Below are 15,943 nucleotides of genomic sequence, written 5' to 3'. Positions count from 1 at the left end.
AAATTGCTTTAAAAAGAAGATTTGTCTTCTCTAGTCTAAACATTTACAATTTAAAAGTATGTTTAAGCTGCAAGTCGAATGTGGGACGGATGTTTTTCTGCATAGTTATGGTGTTAAACTCACCAAAGATTCCAGGAATATAGTGTGAAAAGCCAAACGACCAATTGAGACTTACGCTTTGGGTATTAGACCACTATGTTTTGAATAATGTAATTAGCAGTCAATTTTCAGAAAAAAACGAACCAATAATATTTCAAGTCAACACTTACTTGACTAATAGTGCACGTGTCCCAATAGACTTCATATTGTGTTTAGCAGATAACATATGTGTTATACATTATCAAAATAAAAATCAGATAGTCGAATAATTGATTTATGTTTGTCGTGTTTATGATAACAAATATGTGTATTTTATTAGTTTAACAGTATACGGAAAGATATCTGATGATTTAATATGAAACTGTTGATATTGTTCGAACATATTAATGTCGGTGATAAATTGAGTCAAACTTATTCAGGGCAAGTTAAGCATATTTTACTGCACAATTGTTATATGCAATTTGATAAGGACGACACATGAAGGAAAGGGTAAGAATAATAATAGGACATGATATGATATAAGATTTTATTCCATAAAAAAAAAAGAAACACAAGTACAAAATAGGTATTTTCATTTTTCACAAATACATCTACATGCCTATATGTTACGTGAACGGATCTGAAATAATCAAAATCAATAAACTCGCTCGTTTTGCAATTTATTAATATCATTCGATAAGCATTTATTCAGTAACTCTACTTAGGTCTTTCATATAACGATACATCAATATACAATGCGTTGTTGTTGTTTGTATTTAAGAAATCTTTCCCCGGTGAAGTGGAGAGTTGTTGGTGTATGTTACTGCAATCTGTGATTTTTTTTCTGTTATTCCTTTTTATACATTGCTCTGCAAGTAAATCATAAGTGCATCAGTTAAATATAGTGGATTCCAGGCTTTCAACTATAATTTGTGGCATGTCAATTTACGTTGCGATAGAAAAAACAAACATTTGCAGAACGTACCGCATACGATTATTAAAAAGATCACAAATAAATTCCCGTTCATGATCAATGAGATTTTGTTTTGTCTCAATCTAATAAATAAATAAAAAAAAAAAAAACATTTTTGATTAATACTTATGTTTTGTAGTATAAATAGCTTTTTGCACTAACTATAGTTGATACGACTGTTCAGATGAGTTTTATGAAGAGGATCCTGTTGAAGGCGGTCGGACATTGACCTATAATGGTATACTTTTTTAAATTGTTATTTGGATGGAGAGTTGTCTCATTGACACTCACACCACATCTTACTATATCTATGTCATTATAAAAACTCATTTTACTTTCTTGAAATACTTGCGGACAAAAGTAGCATAAGTGATGTACCTACAAGTTATTTACAGAAATATTTAACTTGAAAAGTTTACTTAACTTTGTCTACTTTTTTTTGGTCAAAGAAACGGGTTTTGTGTGACGGTCGTACAATGAGAGGGTTAGCCATTTTTATATAAGAAATTGTTTGTACCAAGTCAGGAATATGACAGATATTCATTCGTTTGATGTGTTTTAGCTTTTGATTTTGACATTGGAATAGGGGCTTTCCTTTTGAATTTTCATGGCAGTTCAGTATGTTTGTGATTTTACTTTTTGCCGAGCATGAATGTAATGGGGCTTCACTGAGAATTGAACGTGGGAGATATGTGATCATTTAAGAAAACAAAGTCACTCGTTGTTACATTGACACATTCCCCATTTCCATTCTCAGTTTTGAATTATTACGTGAAAGCCTCATGTCTTGAATTACATCTAGAAATTGACAACGAGGGTCGGTTGAATACAAAACTTTACGACAAAAGAGATGATTTCAGCTTTCCAATTGTGAACTTTCCATTTCTAAGTAGCAACATTCCAGCAGCACCTGCATACGGGGTATATATCTCCCAATTGATACGATATTCCCGTGCTTGCATTTCCTATCATGATTTTCTTGATAGAGGGTTACTGCTTACAAGGAAGCTATTAAACCAAGAGTTCCAAATGGTGAAGTTGAAATCATCCCTTCGTAAATTTTACGGACGCTATCACGAGTTGGTTGACCGTTATGGAATAACCGTTTCACAAATGATATCGGATATGTTCCTTACGTCGTAACTACAATCCCCGTCCCTTTCATGAATTTGACCTACCGAATTAGACTATTTACCGGATTTGTAATCACATAAGCAACACGACGGGTGCCGCATGTGAAGCAGGATCTGCTTACCCTTCCGGAGCACCTGAGATCACCCCTAGTTTTTGGTGGGGTTCGTGTTGTTTATTCTTTAGTTTTCTATGTAGTGTTATGTGTACTATTGTTTTTCTGTTTGTCTTTTTCATTTTTAGCCATGGCGTTGTCAGTTTGTTTTAGATTTACGAGTTTGACTGTCCCTTTGGTATCTTTCGTCCCCCTTTTGTAATCCATGCAAATAGTTATCAAAGGTACCAGTATTACAATTTAATACGTCATACGCGCTTTTTGTCTTCATAAGAACTCATCAGTGACGGTTAGATCAAAATATTTATAATGCCAAACAAGTTCAAAGTTAAAGAGAATTGAGGACCCATAATTCCCCGTAAAACTTGAGCCAAATACGGCTAAGGTGCCCTCTGTTATAAAATTTTAGAATCATTGTTGTTTGTGAGGGAAAGTTAAATATTGTTCTTATAATTAAGATGACTACCAATCATCATGTTTGGTTCATCAGGTTCATGACTCGGACATGTAACTCGGAAGTGGAACGTTCACGCTGATGCTCAATTGTCCATATACCGTTTAGTGGCTTTATTTGTTATATAATATGCAGATGTGAAGTAAATGAGATGGTTTTTAGATAATTATTCATTGATTTTTTTCTTGTAATTTTTATTTAACTCAATTCTGCATTAATATTTTCTTTAAGTAGTTCTTTTCACGAGTTTCCTGTGTGAAGTAATATTATAAGATGAAGAGTCTGTCTGTGAACCTATGTGTATTATTTGAGATATTAGACGTTTGAAATTCTTTACAAATGAACCGGACTGTAATTACGCGATTAAGCTTAAAAAGTTTTTTTTGTGTATTGTTGAAAATCTTAGACGTTCAAATTAAAAAGGGAACAATCATCTCTATTTGCCAGAAGTTTCACAAACAATTTAAAATCTTTTAACTTAACTTTCCATAAAGATCTATCATTAAACAATATCTGCATTTCATATAATACTTCCGGTTAAGATGGCGACGTCCACGTTTTTTAAATGAGAAACCAAATAAGTTAAAAGGACACTGAATTGAGGATCGATTCCTTCAAAATATACGAAAATACATAAAAGTATAAACAACACACACATCATGTATATCCTGTCATAAGCATATTCATTTATCACGCCATTCCCGGAGACAAATATGAGCTCCAGATTATCTAAACCCCCAGCAAAGTTTGACGACTGTGTCACAGGAGGGGACATTGACAATGCTATCAAAAACAATGAAAATCCGTTAATCCATAAACAATCTGATGGCCGTACAAATAATGTAACATTCAAAACTGAGCATACCGAAGTATGGAAAAAATGTACTCGTGTCCCATTTTGGAAATGACGCATCACTGATTAAAGACGGTGGCAACCCCTCGGTCATCAAAGTAACACCTACCGATGAATCTGGCACTGTTCTTCAAATAAAGATAAACATATATAAAACTGGGTCAATAGTTATTCAAGGTGCAAAATGTGCAAAATTTGAAGAAAAGTACTTTCAAATTCTCAAAGATGAAGTCGTCAAAATTGTTCAGGAAGCCCAACCCAATTGTAATTCACAAAACCAAAGTAACGTCAACCAAACCACAGCTTCACTGAAAGAAAAACCCGACGAGGAAGCCACTATACCTAAAACTTTTGATGATAGCTCACTGACATTACATTTAGATCCAGAGATGACAGTGATCGAACAAAAAGACCATATCTGCAACTCGCTTGCATCACCGCATAGTAATAAACAATTCACATCAACACCAGTGTCTAAAAAATCGACACTTACTCCGAAAGCCAAAGTGGCCCATCACCAAGAAACGCTTCACTCAAATCTGGACAGCATTTTTACTGTGCTTGAAACTGTTGATACAGCACTTGTCTCTATAGTTGGTATAGTCTCAGACATCAAACATGCTGTTGATGATTTTGACAATTTATCATCAAAGAGTGAAAACCAACTCAAGACTTTCACAAAACATATCAAAGAACAACTTAGTACTATAGAAAGCAAAATAAAACATAATTCTACATCTATAGAGTCTCTACATGTGAAATCTAATTCACTTGATAAACAAGTAAAAGATTTAAATATAAATCAGATTAAAATTATGGACAAGTTGGATATTATCCAAAAATCAGTTCTATCGCACAGAGAGGAACAAGAGGATTCAATAACAGAACTTAAAGAAAAATTTTATACGTTTGAAACACAAATTATAAAGGAACATGATAAACATTTAAAAGTTAAATCAAACGTACAAGATGAGACTGTATTTTCTCTCAACAATATCCTGGACAAGCCGAAGGACATTAACAACAACGATCAAAGTATAAATAGTTCTCAAATACATCCAGGCGATGATACTAAACCAGGAACAGACATAGACAATCTCTTTCTTGGTGATTCCATAATTAGAAGAATTCAAGCAAGGAGATTCAACCCTTATGAATCTACAGTTATAAACTATATAAATGGGGGGGGGCTGACAGTTGTATAGAAAATGTACAGGAAGCCGGTTATAAATTAAATCCCAAAAAGGTACTTGTGAACATTGGAGGAAGAGACCTTCGTGGAGAGGGGGTTAAAGAGCACAAATTCAAAGAGTTATTCTCTGAAATTACCAGAACATGGCCTAAGTCGCAAATCTATGTTCTCCCTTTACTGAAAAGGAAAGATATTCCATATGATCAAGTGCAGATGGCAAATCAGACAATACTATCTGCCAGTCAAGGCTTCAAAACTATTATAACACTAGATTCCTTTGTACCAGCAGACAATATGTACTTTGATCATGTGCATCTTAACACTACTAAAGGCATACCATCGCTTGTAAAATTTTTGAAAAAAGGTATGAATATTACACCTTCTAAAACCAATTCATCACAACCGTACAAGTTAACCACAAGACAAAGGGATCGACCCAATCAAACTACTAGACGTTATGACCACCAATATAACCAATATTCAACACATGAGGATCGTCTAACAAACGAAAGATACAGAAATTATAATAACAACCAAGTTAACAATATTCAACTCCAACCAGAGTTTCCACAACCACCAAGGTTTCCGCAATCACAACCATTCAACATGAACAATACTCAAGAACGACCACCATTTCCACAACCACAACAATTCAACATGAATACTAGTCAACGACCACCGTTTCCACAAACAACAACATTCAACATGAACAATAATCTACACAGGACGCCATTCCTGCAAGCACCACCAGTCAACTTACCGCCTTTGCCGTTTTATCCGTGGCCATGGGGCCCATTTAACCAACCAAGTAACCAAAATGGCTTTTCAAATTATCCGTAAACATTTGTTACAATCAGTATTAATTGCATACCACAAGATAAACATGTGAAACCTACAATGTATCTGTTATAGTTGAAAAACAATTGTAATTTGGTGTACTTATTTGCCTGACAAGTCAAGATATGACTAAAAATCAATGTTTTGGTTTTTTTTTTATTTATTTTTTCGTTGTTGTTTTATTTGTTCTTTTCAAATATATATATATATATATAAAGTATGAATATTCATAGTAATGAGAAAGAGAAATGAAAACACCATTTTTTTCATTCTATACTGTTTATAAAAGGAAAACATTTTTCATCCTATCTTTATGTTATATATGATAAATCATAAAAATAATGAAACTTCTATTAACCATTTATAGTAAAAATACAAAAAATGGATCATATAGTTCATTGTAATTTTAAAATTATCAATTCCTTGACAAAGGATCATCCAAAATCAACTCCAATTTTGTCCTTTTAACTTATACTTTAAATCATTTTACTAAAATAATGCCAAAACTTAGTTCTACTGAATATAACCTTAACATTGGCATGTGGAATATTCAAGGTTTAAATTCAGAAAAAATTACTGATCATACATTTGTAAATTTTGTATCAAAAATGCATATTATTAGTCTTGTTGAAACTTGGAGTGACAGTGGTAAACCTGTAGATAATATACCTGGATTTGATTTTATATGTAATAGTACCAGGAAAAAACATAAAAGAGCCAGACGTGGTTCTGGTGGTATTTCTCTGTATGTCAGAAGTTCTATATATAAAGGTATATCCAAACTAACTTGTACTCATAATAATGCTGTATGGGTTAAACTAGATAAACATTTTTTTAATCTTAAGAATGATATTTTTATGGCTACAGTATATTTTTCACCAGAATATTCTTCTGGTTGTACAGAAGACATAAATGAAGTCTATTCAAAGTTGCTAAGAAATATTGAGCACTATAGTCAACTTGGAGATATTGTAATTCAAGGTGATTTTAATGCATATACTAATACTATTCCTGATTTTGTTATCTCTGATGAAGCAAAATTCCCAAAATCAAAAGACAATGATTATTCAATTGACTCACATAATTTAAGAAATAATCTTGATTCAAAATCTGCAAATAAGAGTGGAAAGTTATTAATTGATTTATGTAAAGAATCCGGACTCAGAATACTGAACGGAAGAACTATTGGAGACCCTTTGGGCAAATGTACATGTATAACATATAATGGTTCCAGTCTTGTAGACTATACACTTGTGTCTTCTAATATATTACAATGCATTGGAAACTTTAAAGTTAGTGATTTTACTCCAATATCAGATCACTGTCCTATCAGTTGCTCTTTACCTACTTGCTTTCAAAAATGTAAAACTATAGAGACAAAATTAGATCCTCTCCCTGGTAAATTTTTTTGGGATAACAAAGCAATGGATTGTTATACTACAAACATTCAAAACTCACATGTAAAACAAAGACTAGATGAATTTGTAAATAATAAACAGATTGATTCTAATTCAGCTGTTGAAAAATTCAACGCTATTTTGTGTGATACAGCACTTTTATCAACTAAATTTGTTCAAAAGAAAATCATGAATAGGCCTATTAAGAAAAGTAAAAAACCATGGTTCTCAGACTCTTGTCATGACCTCTATACTACAGTTAAAAAGTACTGTTTACTTGTAAATAAGTTTCCAGACAACGGATCTTATAGGAAATCATTTTACTCATTCAAATCTAAATTTCGAAGAAGGTGTAAACAAGAAGAAAGAAATTACAAGAGTCAAATCTGTGACCAAATTTCACTAAATATGAAAAAAGACCCAAAGACATTTTGGAATTTACTTAACAAATTAAGTTCTCTTTCAGAAATAAAAGAGGAAAACCATTTTGATCAAGAATTATTTATAAACTACTTTAAAAAAATGAACAGTACTTCTAACATCCAAAACAATAAATTCCATGACATAATTATTGAAAAATTAACAGCCTTAAAAAAGACACTAAATACATGCAACTCTGACAACGAATTTAATAAACAAATCCAGCCAGCTGAAATTTTAAATGCAGTTAAAACACTTAAAAATGGTAAATCATCAGCTGAAGACTTAATTTCTAATGAAATGATTAAATGCGGTATGCCAGTATTATTAGAACCCCTATTAAAACTTTTCAACCTAGTATTTATGAAAGGCAGCTTCCCAAAATTATGGAACAAAAGTTTGATTACTTTAATTCATAAAAAGGGGAACAAATCTGACCCCTCTAATTATAGAGGTATCTCATTGACTTCTAATTTGGGAAAATTATTCAATAAAATTATACACACTAGACTAATGAAGTTTATTAACACTAATAATTTGATAAGTGAAAATCAGATTGGCTTCAAAGAAAAAGCTAGAACAGCAGATCATATCTTCTCATTAAAGTCTATTGTAGACAAATATAAAACTAAAAAAAAGAAAATTTTTGCAGCATTTATAGATCTGCGAAAAGCCTTTGATACTGTCTGGAGGGAGGGTTTATTCTACATTCTACTCCAAAACAGACTTCCAGGCAAGCTTTTTAATGTCATCCAATCAATGTATAATGACAACAAATGCAGAATTAAATTTCAAAATGGTATGAGCCATGAATTTATATCAAATTATGGAGTAAAACAAGGGGATGTACTTAGCCCCACTTTGTTTAATATTTATATAAATGGCCTTGTAAATGACCTTGATCATGCAAACACTCAACCAATTATTATAGGAGATGTTAAATTAACATCATTATTATATGCAGATGACATTATTTTATTATCTGAAACCCAAGAAGGGCTACAAAATGCACTAAATGAGTTAACTAAATTTTGTTCCCTATGGAAACTTGATGTTAACAAACAAAAATCAAAAATTATAATATTCAATTCTAATGGAAAATCTCACTGTAATTATTTTAAAGTAGAAAAAGAACATCTTGAGACTGTTAAATCTATTTGTTACCTTGGAATAACTATAAATTGTTCAGGAAGTTTAAGTCATTCAAAAAAAAATCTTATGGAAAAAGGGAGAAAGGCTTGGTTTAAAATAAAAAAAACAGTCTCTTTAGATAATTCCTGCAGTATGCTTGAAAAATTATTTGATACTTTAGTTGTTCCAATAACTCTTTATGGGAGTGAAGTTTGGGGTGTAAGCCAAGTGTTCAAAGATTCAGATCCATTTGAACATTTACATATTAAATTTATTAAAGAAATTTTAGGTGTACAAAGCAAAACAACAAATGTAGCCTGTTTAACTGAGACAAACAGAATCCCTTTGTACTTTAAAATTCAGCTTTCAGCTATAAAATTTCTAAACCATATTGTAAACTCGCCTAACACTTTAGTCCATAAAATATATAATAATGTAGAGAAAACAAGTAAATGGGTTAACATTGTAAAAGACTGGTTAAATAAATTAGGTTTTGGTCATCTCACTTTTGATACTTTTAATTTAAAATATCACATAAATAGTATCCAACAAAGAATCTATGACCAGGCTTATCAAATTATAAATTGTTCTATCAATAAATGTGAAAAATTAAATTTCTTTTGTCATACTAAAAGAATTAGAAAAAGGCCCCCATATATTGATATATGTAAATTCAAAACTGACCGATCAGTTTTCAGTAAATTTAAACTAAGTGCACATTCCCTAGCAATTGAAAGAGGGCGTTATACCAACATTGAAAGAAGTAAACGCATTTGCTTATCCTGTAACAGACAAGAAATTGAGGATGAATACCATTTCTTCTCAATCTGTCCATGCTATACATCATTAAGGGATACCTATATACAAAATATTAATAAAAATCTTAATTTCAATTTTATTAAATTGCAGTCCACTATAACACTTAAGCATTTGACTGTACTTTTAAATAGCAGTCTACCAGTCATTATAAAAATCACCATAAAGTATATTAATGATTGTCTTTTATTAAGAACATCTGTATAACTTGTATTTCTTTTAATATGCAATGACAACCTATTTTTTGTTTGTGTTCTTTTTTCAATTGTTCATGAACATTAATAATGTGTTAACTGTTGATATTTATAGCCTTTTTTCTTCTTTGCTGTGAATACCACTGTCACTCTAATATAATTGTAATCAATTTAACTATTGTAAGATTATTGTCTTAATTTTGTATGCCATAACCATTTAATGTAAATGTGTTTGTGCGAATAAAATATTGTCTATAATGAAAATAGTACTAGTATGCTTGAAGTCGTATTATTTTTAGTATGACCGACCAAATCATTTCATACTGGTGTTTCAAAGGATTAATCTATTAAGTGATATTCACGAATTCAATGTAATGTAATCAAGAAAAAACCTGAATTTCTTCATCCTGTCGCAGTGGAGTTAATGTCAATCGTTTTGTTCTATATTTTCCTTTAATAAAAAAATAATATATTAGAAAAATACGAATAAGTTTAATTCTATAGATTGATATTTAGTGACTCATTTTTTTGTTACGAGGACTTTGAAACTAAGATGTGGTAATCTATTGTCATCTTGATGTGCTCAGTTGATTACACTCAGAATAAACATATATATCTTTTTCAAATACTTCTTATATATATTTATTATCATATGATAAAAAAACAGTATGTACTTCAAAGGGGGAATTATCATCTCACCTTTCGAGATCAATAATGGAATAATAAGTACTCCAATTACGACACCTATCATCAGCAGGAAAACCGTGGAAACTCCTGTAAAAATAGAAAAAGGGATAATTTCATAATTATAAGTTTTTGCTTAATTGTCATTTTCCAAGAAGCGTGCAGAACTAGCTTTGCTTCAAATAATGAAATACTAGGCATGGGTAAAATTTTATCCTGTAATGTACTGCCTTGAAAATTCCCCCCCCCCCCCAAAAAAAAATATCCACTGATGTAAACCAATTTACACTCCAATTTTTCATGGTTACAAGTTTTTTTTATCATGTCGACTCAAGTTTTCAAAAGATGTCATAAAAACACAAAAATAAAAAAAATAAATATATTTCTATAACTTGCCAAACAATCTGCATTGAAATACAAGGTTATTTCATACAACACAGAATTAATTGTCGGCCATTTTCTGCATAAAACTGGATGAGACGTACTATATTTTGATTATTTTACTCGAACTAATTTAAATGAAATGTCCTTAAAGGTATTCATTGAGCCAATGACAACTAATATATAACACTTGTAACGTTCATTTTGATTTGTTTACGTCATCAATTTCCATAGCTCCAACTCGCAATTTATGCTTTGAAATCGTACGTTCAGGCGCAGACGACTTATCGTAAATGTATGATTTGACGATGTTTTCTGTTTCATTAGAATGTTGTGTCATGTGTTCTATTATTTGTCTGTTTGTCTTCTTTCATTTTTAGCCAGGCGTTGTCAGTTTCTTTTCGATTTATGAGTTTGACTGTCCTTCTGATAACTTTCGTCCCTCTTTTATTATTTATCTTTTATTACTTTTTGGAATTTTTGGTCCTCAATGCTCTTCAACTTTGTATATGTTTTGGCTTTTTCACTATTTTGATCTGAGCGTCACTGATGAGTCTTATGTAGACGAAACGCGCGTCTGGCGTATGAAATTAGAATCCTGGTACTTTTGATAACTATTTACACCACTGGGTCGATGCCACTGCTGGTGGACGTTTCGTCCCCGAGGGTATCACCAGCCCAGTAGTCAGCACTTCGGTGTTGACATGAATATCAATTATATGGTCATTTTTATAAATTTTCTGTTTACAAAACTATGAACTTTTCGAAAAACTAAGGATTTTCTTACCCCAGGAGTAGTTTACCTTAGCCTTATTTGGCACAACTTTTTGGAATTTTTGGTCCTCAATGCTCTTCAACTTTGTATATGTTTTGGCTTTTTCACTATTTTGATCTGAGTGTCACTGATGAGTCTTATGTAGACGAAACGCGCGTCTGGCGTATGAAATTAGAATCCTGGTACTTTTGATAACTATTATTAAGGATGAACACCTCTGAGGAGCCAAAAATTTCTAGAATTAAACTTTTTTTCTAACCCTGTTTTTTGGGTTCATATGACTGTAAAAAAATAACTGGTGAAGAAAAAATCATATGGTGGTGCACCTCTTTCTTTGCTACGGCCCTTTGAAAGTACCCAATTTTGATGATTTTCTCATTTTTCATCAGTTTTTACCTATTTTTGGGCTATAATCATGAAAAAAATCACATTTCCATAATTAAACTTTTTGTCATACTTTCAATAAAGATAAAGGGGACCAATCTGAATAAATTTGAATTACAAAAACTATAGGTAGGTGTTAATATAAGAAAGTTTTATCATATTTTGATGCTTTTTTGTGCCAAATTTACCATGTTGTCAATTTTGTAAATGTGTGATTTTTCTCCATTTTAAGTACAAATTGCATATTTTGTCAACTTCTTTGTTATAAATGTTTGAAAACATACATATCTAAGAAATTTGAAAAGAAAAAAGGGATGTGCGATGTACATGTTTCTGGTAAAATAATTTTTTGTATCCCTCACCCATTTTCTCGAAATTTTGGCTAAAAATACTGACTTGATTGGTAATAAAATTTGAAAAATTGATTACTCAAAAACTACTCATTGGAAATACCCAATTTTTTCAAATAGTTGAGTTTGATTAAAACATTTTTTAAATTCATTCATATTTTCCACTTGTACCACATGTTTTAGACATAATTCCAGAACGAGATTTCAACGAGACTGAACGAGACTGAAATGTCAGAAGAATACATCCTTAAACATGACTTCAGTTATTTTCATTTTTGATAACACTTGGTCGATATCATCGAGTGTATCATGAAGATAAATCCAGAAAATTGATTGCGAAGCATACAATGAAGAGTTACTTTTATTTGTGATGACATACTTTCAAGAATTTACAAAAAAATATTTCTCATACTTTTGGGTTACCACCTAATAGGCAAGGAAGTTAAAAAAAATATGACATAAACACGGAGTTAATACAGTGATATTTAAAAACTAGAGGCTCTAAAGAGCCTGTGTCGCTCACCATGGTATATGTGAATATTAAACAAAAGAATCAGATAGATTCATGACAAAATTGTGTTTTGGTAATGGTGATATGTTTACATCTTACTTTACTGAATATTCTTGCTGCTTACAATTATCTCTTTCTATAAAGGACGTGGCCCAGTAGTTTCAATGGAAAATAGTAAAAGTTTACAAATTTTATGAAAATGGTTAAAAATTGACAATAAATGACAATAACTCCTTAGAGGGTCAATTGACCATTTCAGTCATGTTGACTTATTTGTAAATCTTTCTTTTCTGAACATTATTGCTGTTTACAGGTTATCTTTATCTATAAAAGTATTAAAGATAATAACCAAAAACAGCAAAATTTCCTTAAAATTACCAATTTAGGGGCAGCAACCCAACAACGGGTATGATTCATCTGAAAATTTATGGACAGATACATCTTGACCTGATTAACAATATTACCCTCAGTCAGATTTGCTCTAAATGCTTTGGTTTTTGAATTATAAGCCAAAAACTACATTTTACCCCTATATTCAATTTTCAACCATGGCGGCCATCTTGTTTGGATGGCCGGGTCACTGGACACATTTTTTTAACTAAATACCCCAAAAATTATTGTGGCCAAGTTTGGATTAATTTGACCCAGTGGTTTCAGTGGAAAAGATTTTTTGTAAAAGATTACCAAGATTTACGAAAAATGGTTAAAAAATTACTATAAAGGGCAATAACTCCTAAAGGGGTCAACTGACCGTTTCGGTCATGCCGACTTATTTGTAAATCTTACTATGCTGAACATTATTGCTGTAAAAAGTTTAACTATATCTATAATAATATTCAAGATAATAACCCAAAACAGTAAAATTTCTATAAAATCACCAATTCAGGGGCAGCAACCCAACAATGGGTTGTCTGATATATCTGAAAATTTAAGGGCAGATAGATCTTGACCTAGTGAACAATTTAATCCTGTTAGATTTGCTCTAAATGCTTTGGTTTGTGAGTTATAAGCCAAAAACTGCATTTTACCCCTATGTTCTATTTTTAGCCATGGCGGCCATTTTAGTTGGTTGACCGGATCACCGAACACAATTTTTAACTAGACACCCCAATGATGATTGTGGCCAAGTTTGGGTTGATTTGGCCCAGTAGTTTCAGAGGAGAAGATTTTTGTAAAAGATAACCAAGATTTACAAAAAATGGTTAAAAATTAACTATTAAGGGCAATAACTCCTGAAGGGAACAACTGACCATTTCCATCATGTTGACTTATTTGTAAATCTTACTTTGCTGAACATTATTGCTGTTTACAGTTTATCTCTATCTATAATAATATTCAAGATAATAAACCAAAACAGTAAAATTTCCATAAAATTACCAATTCACGGGCAGCAACCCCACAACGGGTTGTCCGATTCATCTGAAAATTTCAGGGCAGATAGATCTTGACCTGATTAACAATTTTACCGCTGTCAGATTTGCTCTTAATGCTTTGGTTTGTGAGTTATAAGCCAAAAACTTCATTTTACCCCTATATTCTAATTTTAGCCGTGGCAGCCATCTTGGTTGGTTGGCCGGGTCAGCGGACACAATTTTCAAACTAGATACCCCAATGATGATTGTAGCTAAGTTTGGTAAAATTTGGCCCAGTAGTTTCAGAGGAGAAGATTTTTGTAAAAATTAACGACGACAGACGCAGGACGACGACAGACGTAGGACGACGACGGACGACAGACGACGGACGCCGAGTGATGAGAAAAGCTCACTTGGCCCTTTGGGCCAGGTGAGCTAAAAATCCGATATTGTTGTTTTGGATAAAAGATGAACGCGTGTACGGGTTTTTGCGTTAAGTAGCACGTCAACATATATAGTATGTAAATCACTCACAATTATTTATACAAACATTATACAATTTTACGAACGATCTTAGTGGAAGAAAAGTTCATATAACTTTACTACATTCAGTAGTTCTTTTGGTATGCGTTTCGATTGATTTGATTTAATTTTAATCGCTTTATGGTAACATGTTTCAAATTTTTTTTACATAAATAAGGCCGTTAGTTTTTTTCGCTTGAATTGTTTTACATTGTCTTATCGGGGTCTTTTATAGCTGACTATATGCGGTATGGCCTTTGCTCATTGTTGAAGGCCGTACGGTGACCTATAATTGTTAATGTTTGTGTCATTTCGGTCTTTTGTGAATAGTTGTCTCATTGGCAATCATACCACATCTTTTTTGTATATTCACGTTCATTAGTCTGATTAGATAAACATTTGAATTCGAACTATCACGGTATCTTACTTGTACAACGGCCTTGTTCATCTACAGATCCAAATAGAGGTACTACGATAAACAAAGTACTGCAGGTAAATAAAAGGCAAACTTTCACAACTAAAAAAAAAAGACATTCCCGTCTTATATTGCAACAATCTTAAAGTTGAAGTGATATTGATAATTTATCTGGATTGTTTTATACTATCGTGTTATTGCATGAATATTGGGGAATATTGTCCGAGTAGAATTTTATATTGCACGAGCTTGCGAGTGCAATATATGTTCTACAGAATTTGGAATGTATTGCACGCAAACTTTTGGTTACTTTCTTTTGGAAATATTATATTGCTATGCAATAAATACAATTATCGATGATCAATTACTTTATAAGTCTTATACTGAGACAAAACAAGCTAATTTTGGGGCCCTTTATAGCTTGTTGTTCGGTGTGAGCCAAGGCTCCGCGTTGAAGGCCGTACTTTAACCTATAATGGTTTACTTTTTAAATTGTTATTTGGATGGAGAGTTGTCTCATTGACACTCACACCACATCTTCCTATATCTATAAATATTAAAACGCAATAGAAATTTCCACAATTAAAGTAGAGAACATTGGAAGTGACAAGTTTTTTTTTGAACAAATCACTCGATTACAAGGAAGTTTTGAACCAATTGAAGCACTTTTATCAATATGATATTTTATGGACATATTTTTGTGTCAGATAATTTATTTCAAGAAACAATCAGTATTCGTGAGTGCTTATTAAACCTTTTCTGTTATATTGCTACTTCATCCTTGAAAGATATCTTTTATTAGAAATTCATGACAAAATTATCTTATACCTCAGGTAGGCTCTGTCGTATTTTCTCATTGCAATGTTAAAGAGATACAACTATGAGTACTAGTAACCTGAATAATTATACGAATATTATGCAGAATTTTGAATCATTGTTTCTTTTAGTAAATAGAACTTGAACATTATATGGATTGGA

General features: G+C 31.8%; 1 long non-coding RNA gene across 1 annotated transcript; it reads right to left on the bottom strand.

Moving 5' to 3' along the window:
* Nucleotides 1-647: 647 nt before the first annotated feature.
* LOC134683547 (uncharacterized) lies at nucleotides 648-15,071 on the bottom strand. Its single transcript, XR_010101046.1, has 4 exons — nucleotides 14,978-15,071; nucleotides 10,291-10,365; nucleotides 9,984-10,042; nucleotides 648-947 (listed from the first exon to the last, which is right to left on the bottom strand). It is a non-coding gene; the product is annotated as an uncharacterized LOC134683547 (long non-coding RNA).
* Nucleotides 15,072-15,943: the final 872 nt, after the last annotated feature.

Source organism: Mytilus trossulus, chromosome 9 (genome assembly GCF_036588685.1).
Source record: "Mytilus trossulus isolate FHL-02 chromosome 9, PNRI_Mtr1.1.1.hap1, whole genome shotgun sequence".
Taxonomy (NCBI): Eukaryota; Metazoa; Mollusca; class Bivalvia; order Mytilida; family Mytilidae; genus Mytilus; species Mytilus trossulus.
Note: the sequence above shows the minus strand (reverse complement) of the source record. Positions and strands in the feature narration are given on the sequence as shown.